The sequence below is a fragment of the Plecotus auritus genome, assembly GCF_963455305.1.
Source record: "Plecotus auritus genome assembly, chromosome: 3".
Classification (NCBI taxonomy): domain Eukaryota; kingdom Metazoa; phylum Chordata; class Mammalia; order Chiroptera; family Vespertilionidae; genus Plecotus; species Plecotus auritus.
The window spans coordinates 186,149,866-186,159,999 of record NC_137772.1 but is presented as its reverse complement, the minus strand read 5'-3'; positions in this window follow the sequence as shown (position 1 = coordinate 186,159,999).

Below are 10,134 nucleotides of genomic sequence, written 5' to 3'. Positions count from 1 at the left end.
AAGAATGGCATAAATATTTGAATAGGTTTTGTGAAGCGATATGAAATAAACTGCAAATAGTGATTACCCCAAGGAGTGACACTTGAGGAAATGGTGATAGGAGGCAGCAATGTACTATTCACTGTAAATCTATCTGGACTACTTTACTCAAATTTAAGAAGGGGAATGAAAAGACTCCAAAGGGGAGCAGACAAACACATTGAGTTCTTCTACTGTTGCCCAATGCTTAATGTCCAGATATTTTACTTAGATCCTTACTCCTGGCTGACAAGTCTCTTTGGCCTTGGTACTGCTTGTAAGTTACATCAATGGAGCATGTTTTTGTAGACATGGACTCTGATTTTAAAATTTTATTTTTTTCATTAATAATTGCAGCCCAGGCAAACTAATTCAACAAGCTGCTATGAAGGTAACCACAGAGTAAGGCAATTAGTTTTTGGCAAGGACACATGCATTCACCCTGAGTGTTCAGTACAAGCTACATTTGCCAAGCATATTACTACTGCCAAGGCTTTGCATGGGATAATAGCCTTATTCAAAATTTCTGCCCCTTGAGCTAAACCAGTAGCTCCTTTGTAGCACCCTCTTGGCTGACACTGAGAACTACAAAATTTTAGAGCTGAAAGAGACCTTGAAAATAATTTAGTTTAATTTTTTCACCTTGTATATTGGGAGTCCAAGACTCAGTGATAGTCTTCCTAGTCACTCAGCTAGGTGAGGACAGAGATTAAATTAATGTTTCCTGACTCCTAGTCAAGTGCCACTGACACTTGATACATGGTGATAGAAATCCAGTAATTTTCAAAAATGTAGATAGCTAACCATTATACCTCTTCCTTCTCCTGGACATTATTAACACTCTAATTGAATGGTTTTGATGAAATTTTAATTTTCACATGATAACTCATAATAACTGCACAAGCCCCATGCCATCAGAAAGGTCCACAGATCTCCATTCTTTTTTGTCAAGGATTCTTTTGAGGCATAATAGTCAAGGGCAAGGACTGTAGAATCACAGTGTCTAATTTTGAATCTTCGCACCATAACTTACTGGCTGTGTAATTTTGGGTGTACTACTTAATCTCTTGGTACCTCAGTTTTCTCATATATAAAATGGGAAAAATGATAATATCATAGGGTGGTTATAAGAATTAAGTAAAATAACACATGTATGGATTAGAAAAATAACTGGTATGTGAAGAGAATGCAATAACTACTAGCTATTTCTACCATTAATACAATTATTAATACTAGTTCCTAGAATTTTTACCTGTTCTCCTATTGTGAGTATCTGATCCAAACTTTTATCTGGATTATTTAAATGACTTCCCAGCTTTCTCTCCTGACCACAATCTTTCTTATTCTTTCTCATTATTCCCAGTGTTATTCGTATGAACTTTATGTAATGTTAAGTATGATAATGTTATTGTCCTTGTAGAACCATGCAATGGTGTCCTATCACCTGGTTATAATCTAAACTCCTTGGCAAAGCACAAGGCCATCTGTGTTTTGAGAGAGAGAACAGGTCATTGTAAAACAGTGGTTTCTCCCCACCTTATGCATGATCAAATTATAAGGAAGGAAGAATGGTAACTTTTTGCACTTGATCTATCTTACCTTATAGCATAGCCTCTTTTATAATGTGATCTAATGGCATTAAAGTGTGGTCCCGTGGAAAAGTTTTAAAGATATTCACATTTAGGTTCATAAGTTATTAACATATTATCTTTTTAAAAAATATTTTTATTGATTTCAGAGAGGAAGGGAGAGGGTGAGAGAGGTAGAAATATCAATGGTGAGAGAGAATCATTGATTGGCTGCCTTCTGCATGTGCCCTTGACCAGAATTGAACCTGGGACCCTTCAGTCCGCAGGCCAGTGCTCTATCCACTGAGCCAAACTGCTTAGGGCAATATATTATCTTTTAAATTTAACTTAATTCATTGTATTTAGATTAAGTAGGTCTAGAAACACTGCACAATAATGCTAAGATGATACTACAGTTGGTTACATTGTGCATTTTATAACCTTTTTTAATAGAGTAGGAGGCTAATGGTAGCACTGAAAACCCTTAAATATTGGTCCAGAACTAGTCCAGAGCTGTCTTCTCAGATGTTTGATATGAATGGCCAATGGACATTTCCACAAGGAGATACCACGGGTATTTTAAACTTGACAGTGAAATTCTGCTCCACCTCCTTTATTCTCTGCCCCTATACCAAGCATCAGCATATTCCCAGTTCCCCCATCAAAACTTGGGATGGACTTGATGTTCTTCCTCACTCACCTCAAAAATCAATCATTTACAAATTCCTTCCTGATTGCTTTCAAAAAGGTTCTATTCTCTCGCATCTAACAATCATTACTCTTCTCATGCCTCAGGTGCTCATCATTTCTTGCCTGGATGATTGCAATGACCTCAGAAATCTCCTTGCCTCCAGGCTCATCCCAGTTGAATCCACCATCTCCACAGTTACCAAATATAAATATCTAAAATATAAATCTGAACCTTTTACTCCCTGGCTCAAAATCCTTGTAGTCTTCTCATGAAGCCTTATGACAGAATCAAAACTCCTCAATCAAAGATATAAGATCTTTCGTAAATTTTCTCTGACCCACCTCACTTAACTTTACTTCTATATTCTTAATATATTCTTTACTCCATATATACCTAAGCAATTGTATTTCTCTGAATGCTGTGCTGTTTCATGCTTTATGCCTTTGTACCCTTAATCATTTTATCTGGAATACCTGTGTCCTTTTCTTCCTGCTACCTTCCTTATTTGCTTAACTCCTTTCTACACATTTTAAAAAGTAGTGTCATTGTCCCTCCATTTCTAAGAAGCTTAATTGACCTACCTGAATTAAAACATGGTCTGGGCTCCATTAATTCTCCTGTGAATACCCATTTATAACACATACCACACTTTCCTAAAATTATCGTGTGGCTGCTTGAGGGTAGGGACCACATATTACTTATCTTTGTGCTCTAATGCTCTCACAGTGCCTGGCACTTAGTCTGTAAGGAAATCCTAAGGTCAGCGTGGCAGTGACAGCAAGAGTGAGGGAGAAGCCCTAGCTGGTTTGGCTCAGTGGATAGAGCATCGGCCTGCAGACTGAAGGGTCTCAGGTTCCATTCCAGTCAAGGGCATGTACCTTGGTTGCGGGCAAATCCCCAGTGGCGGGTGTGCATGAGGCAGCTGATTGATGTTTCTCTCTCATCGATGTTTCTAACTCTCTATCCCTCTCCCTTCCTCTCTGTAAAAAAAAATCAATAAAATATATTAAAAAAAAAAAAAAAAAAAAGAGTGAGGGAGCAATTCGGCAAGGAAAGAGAAGCCTGTGCACCCCTCCATTTTGAACTTAGTCTGGGCTCTATTACTTCAAGGAAGCTAGGAGGTTTCCTTAATATTGACATTTATTTACTTACATGGACACTCAGGAAATACTTGTTGATTGAATGTATGCATGAATGAGTGAATGACAAGAACGGAGTTCTACTGGGGAAGCTTCATACCTTTTCCCATATCCCTGCCCCTTCCCAGGCAGCATATTTTCAGATTCAACAAGGACATCCCAGAGGAAGGGTGCAATTCTAAATCCGTTATAATATAGACTTTTCACAGCATGTGGAATCAGAGGATTCTAAATAGCTACATGGGTATCTCAGGGGGCTGCTGAATTTTCAATAATTCCTATAGACAGTTGTGAGTTAAAGACAGACTCTATCTCCTTTTGCAACGGTGAAGGAAAATAGCATTTGTTTAGCCACAAAATACTGGTTTGTTGGGGGGATGAGGACACGTATGTAATAACTTAATCAATAAAGAAATTTAAAAAAATACTGGTTTGTTGAGAGTCGTTTTGTTTCCTATCAATATCTACCTCCTCCCACATGTAAAAATATCAAAACCTAGAAGTTTAAATTTTCTCTTACTCACCTAGTTAAATGTGTCCTATTTTTATTCACCAAAGAGGCTTAGTAAGATAAGAGTGCTTTTATAGCAATTACCTGAGGCTTGCTTTGGCACAGATACTGGCCTATGTGAAGGAGAAAAATGTCTCACAACCGAATATCCCGTCATAGATTTTATGAGATATCGGTACTGGTTTGAAAAGGACTGTTTCTCTTTATGTTCATAAATCTTCTCATACTCAGGGAAATGGATGACTTATAAACATTTTGATGGATTTTAATCACTTAAAAGAAAAAAAATCTGTGTCAAAATCTTGTTAAAATGCTAATGCAGATATAATGTTCTCTTTAACACGGACCAAAAAAAAAAAAAAAAAAAAAAGATAAGCTCCTTCAATGTTAAAAATCTGTAGCTCTGAGCCTGGCCAGTGTTGCTCAGTGGTTGAGTGTCAATCTATGAATCAGGGGGTTACGGTTTGATTAGGGTTGGAACACATGCAGGGTTGCAGGTTCTATCCCCGGTAGGGGGCATTCAGGAGGCAGCTGATTAATGATTCTCTCTCATCGTTTTTTCTATCTCTCCCTCCCTCTCCCTTCCTCTCTGGAATCAATAAAAACATATTTTTAAAAAAATCTATAGCTCCAAAATAAAAGATGGTAAGGCATGTTTGCTTAAATTTACTAAAATCACTTAAATTTAGTTACATTTACTCTCCTCCCACTCTGATTATCTAGTTTATTTTTTCACTTTTTACAATCTAATTACCCAAACTGTAATGATGTTAATTATGGTTTTCTGTCATTCTCACTAAGAAGGAAGTTCCATGAGAGCAGAAACATGTTTCTATTTTTCTGTTCACTGTTGGATCACCATTACTTTGTGCAACTTCATGAAAATGGTGGATTCTTATTAAATATTTGTTAAGTAAATAAATGGTAACCATTGAAATAAAAGGTTTAGAAGTTAGGAGGGCAAGAAACAACCCATCCAGTAAAGTTAAAGAGGTAATGCTCTATTACCCTATCTGGTTCCCCCAACAGGGGGTACAGGTAATAGAGCAAACGAACATATATAAAGCTGTTCACACTAATAGCTGCACTGTTCTGATTTTATATTAGCTGTATTTTTAGGCTAGATTATACAATGCCAAAAAGGCAAGCCTATAAGGTGTAAAATTTTGTTAATATATTTCTAGGAGTATTAACTAGAATTGTCTGAGAAAATATGTTTAATATATAAATGTGTTTAACCAGAAGCAAGGAATATTTTATGACAATGGTTTCTGAGTAAAAGTATTCACTTTTGAATGTACTAGCACCTTCAATTCAGTAAGTCTTTGCTGAGTAAAATCATGCATGGGGCAGAGTCCTGGGTGGTGCAGGGGAGAGCATTAAAATTATCCTTTACCAGTCTTTTCAAAGGGGATTTCTGTTCATCTTTGTTGGATCATCTTTATTTCTTTAAGTTGAAAATGTCATTTTTAAAAATTTAACTTTGTCATACTGAGGTGAAGCCGGAACCTCTGAAGTCATTCCAGAATGTCATGCATTGTTGACTTCTCTGATCATGACATTACTTATGTAGATCATCATATTTGAAACCCTTCCACAGCATAGCCTGCCTAATATACTAGCATGAGGAGAAATCTCATAGCAAACTGAATTTTAAACTAAAAATGTTTAAAACATAATTCTTCTTTTTGGGTGATGAATGTCAAACATTAATAGAAGCTCTTGTTGTTGTTTTTTTGTTTTGTTTTGTTTTTTAGAAGCTCTTGTTGATCACTATCTCCATAGTAATTTATGATACAGTTCTCTGGATGTGCAGATGAAAATATCTGTGCCCTGTGACTCCTGAGGATATCAATATAATTGCTCTATTAAATTCAAGACAGTATATAAAGTATGCTTCATTATCACAAGGCATTCTGAACCATTTGTTTAAGATATTGACTTATTGAGTACCTAGCCAGTATCAGGTCCTGACTGGGCTCTGTAACTCATGGTAAATAAAGAAAGGGAGGCAGGAAGGAAGTAAAGAAGGAAGAAAGGAAAGAAGGAAGGAAGGAAAGAAGGAAGGAAGGAGGAAGAAAATATAATATAGTACAATTAGAGGCCCGATGCATGAAATTTGTGCAACAGTAGGCCTTCACAGCCCCAGCTTCATCCGGAAGGTCATCCAGATGGTCCTTCCCCTGTTCGACCATTTGGTCGATTTGCATATTATGCTTTTATTATTATAGATGTAACAAGGTAGTTCAGTAGCACCTAACAGGGTATGTGGGGCCAGGGAGTTTGTCCAAGAGCAAATAATAGCTGAAAAAGAGTAGCCAGGAAAAGGGAGAGGAGACAAAAATATTTCACATTTAGTGAATTGAAAGGTTGAATGGTGTGAGTGTGTGTGTATGTGTGTGTTTGAAAAGAAATTAAGGAAAGGGGAGAGGGGATAAGACATGACGCTAGACATGTAAATTGGAATCCAAAGGCTATGATGACAAATTATACTTTTTTCTAAGGGCAGTAGAAACCCAGGATAGATTTACTAGGAGAACAATATCATCAGACCGATGAAAATCCCAGGCTATAGTACACAGAGAGGCTTGCAGTGATTGACAGAGAAAGAAGGGAACTAAGATAGCAGTTGTCGTCCTTCAAGTTGGAGATAATGGTGGATTCATACAGAGTGGGGGCAGTGGAAAATGAGAGAGTTGGTGGATTTAAGAGGTATGTAAGATGTAGAATAGATAGACAGGAGAGACTGAGTGACAAGACATGAAAGAAGATGAAAAAAGGGTTTAAAAATGATATCTGGATTTCTGGATTGAACACGTGTATTACTGTTTACAGAGCTAGTATTTATTTCCTTGTTTTGGGAAAAGCAAGAACCAACGTTGTTCTAACTCCAAAGTCGCAACAGGGCTTTATCCAACAGACAGTTTCAGCATATGCACTTGCCTCTCTTATTAAGTCATTGATGATTCCTGGGTAGATAGCAATTCAGAACAGTGCTAGGTCATGGCAAATACACAATCTGGACTTCCAACGAATAAACCTGAGGTATGAGGTATATGAAAAAGTGGTGGTGACTAAGGCCATTAAAAATCCAAAAAGAACAAGGAGGAATTTGGTGAGAGTATTTTTATGAATAGCTTCCCATTTATTCATAAAATATGATATTAAAGATATTCTGGGGGAATCCCTTAAAATTTTGTATCAGTCAGGTATGGGGCCACAGATAAAACTGAATTGACTTTGTGTTTACTGATATTTCAGAATACTCTATCTGCCTTAGTCTTTCAATACATAGTTAAATGAAGTATTGCTTTAACACATGATTACTTAACCACTTCTAGTTCATTCAAGGATTCTACAACTTGAGTCATTTAGGTTTAAAATGAAGTCAAAAGTTTTCAATAGCCTGATAAGAATAGGGAAGAGGTAAGAGGAAGGAGGTTTTTTTTAAATTTATTTTTCAATCACAGTGTACATTTGATGTTATTTTATATTAGTTTCAGGTATACAGTATAGTGGTTATGTGGCAGGATAAAAAGAAGCTAGGAAAATTCCTGGGCAAGTATAATGAGGAAACTGAGGCAAGAAAATTAAACAAGGCCAAATAGTTTGGGCAGCTTGCAGCCAGCTTGTGAATCACAAGACCTTATCTTCGCCAACCAAGGACACTTGAGAAAAAATGGTTTATAGCTCTCCTTCCTAACCAAAGAACACATAGCTTAAATCACCCTGGTTTGGAAAAATACAGAGCAAAGACCCAATTAATGTAATTTGTGCCAGCTAAACCCAAGGACAGATAAAGTCTAGAGGATAAATAACAAAACCCCAAAAAGCATTTAGATGGTATCACTTGAGGGAGAATGTTAGGCAAGAAAGATACAAAGATAGCTGCAAGGGCATGAGGCGGGGCAGGGTGGGGTGTGGGGGGGTGGGGAGGAGGGAATTTATCTCACCCACTGAACAATGAATTCAGCAGTCTTAGGATTTGTCAAGATAAAATCACCAGATGTTCTCATAAACTCTGGGAAAAGCCACAGCAATGTAAAAGGGGGACTTTGAAATCTATTCTATATTCTAAATCTAATATAAATTTATTGTTGAAACTTATAAGGGGGAGAAGTATAAAACCCTTGAACCACCATCAAGGGGTATGCGCAGACTAAGTGAGTTGCCTGCTTGTGCTTTATGCCAACTGTATTCTTAAAAAATTCATTTGCTTTGCTTCCTTAATAAATTCACTTGTTTGCTTCAACACTGCTTTCTGTCACTCATCTGAATTCTTTCTCATGGGTGTGACAAGAGTCAAGGAGGGGAGAGCTCCCTCAGACTCAGGTTGCTCCCAGTTAACAGTTAGATAATCATATACTTTACAAAGTGGTCCCCCAGATATTTCAAGTACTCACCTGGCATCATATTTTTTTTTATTAAGGAGAGTATGGCTATAGCTATAAGGCATATGAAAAAATCAGATTTCATTTATGCCATTAGAATTATTTTCTAAGACTTTGAAAAGACTGTTGATTTTTATCCCATAAAATGGCTGATAAAATGTATTAGTTTGATTAATTTTGCAAAGCACAACAAATATTTATTCTTTCATTCTTTAATTTGACAAACACCCACTGAATACTCAAGTTTAAAGACAAATAATTGTTATTTTCTCTCAAAAAACAAGTGTCTTTAGAAGCCATTAACTCCATAACAGCATTATGTCATAAATAATGTGACCAAGAATGTACAGAATAGCCCTAGCTGGTTTGGTTCATTGGATAGAGCATTGGCCCAAGGACTGTAGGGTCCCAGGTTTGATTTTTGTCAAGGGCATGTACCTACATTGCAGGCTCAATCCCTGGCCCTGGCTGGAGCACATGTAGGAGGCAACCAATCAATGTGTCTCTCTCACATAGATGTTTCTCTCTCTCTGTCTCTCCCTCTCCCTTCTACTCTCTCTAAAAATCAATGGAAAAATATCCTTGGGTGAGGATGAACCAGAATGTACAGAATAGCAAGAGGTGGGGGGTGAAGGGGGAGAAAGGCTATGTTTTAACAATAAAACTTAATTAGATGAAGAAGGGGCGAGTGAGAAGAATAAAAATTTTTAAGTGAGAAATCTACTAACTTAAAAGTATGATGTTCACGGGCACTACAAAAAGTTCCAAATAATGAAATCAAAGGTTATATGAGGACAATGGTGGGAAATGAGCCTGAAGTAGCAGGCAGGAATCAGATATGTTATTAAGAACCTGTAAGCAAAGGGTTCTGATTTTATCCTGAAAGCTATGGGGAATTATTGAAGGATTTTAAGCAGAGATGTGATGCAATCCAATTGACATTATATTATGAAAGTTGGCAATCAGACACAAAATGATAGCCAGTTTTGAAAAGATGGAGAATTGTGCTTGCAAAAATCTACCAAATATAAGACAGGGAGGTTACATTTCATGAATTACAACACTTAACTACAATGAAGAATACACAGAGCATCCATAGCAATCATTCTGACAATGGAGCAGATCTGTTTTTAAAAAAAGAAAGAAGAGTCTTAGCAAAGAAAAGGCAAACTGTAAAAATAAATGTAAATATATATAAATACTAGAGGCCCGGCACACGAAATTCCTGTGCAGGTATGGTCCTTAGGCCTGGCCTGCGATCAGGGCCATCTTCCTCAGCTGCCCACAGCTGGCTCTGCCCCATGGCACCACCCACCCCTGGTTCCCCATTCGCCATCAGGTAATTGGTGCATGACAGCCAGGGGAAGGAACCGAGAGGTCGGCTATTCCCACCTGCTCACTGGCCCCAACCCTGCCATGGGTGGCCATCAGGTGATCAGAGCCTGCCGGTTGGGGAAAGGGACCAAGAGGTGTTCAGTGCGCCTCATAGTGACTGGTCCAGTGGTTGTTCTGCCGTTAGAGTCAATTTTCATATTACCCTTTTATTATATAGAATAGAGGCCTGGTGCACGGGTGGGGGCCAGCTGGCCTGCCCTGAAGAAGGCCCTGGATTGGGGTGGTGGGTACCCACTAGAGGGTGGGGCCAGACTGGGCTTGGGCCGCTGGGGGTTTGCAGGCCGGCTCCGCTCCCATCGGGGTGGGGGTCCCTGCTGGGGGGCGGGGCCAGACTGGACGAGAGGCCACAGGCAGTTTGCAGGCTGGTCATGCCCCTGATTGGGGTGGGGGTCACCACTGGGGGTGGAGCTGGCCTGGATGA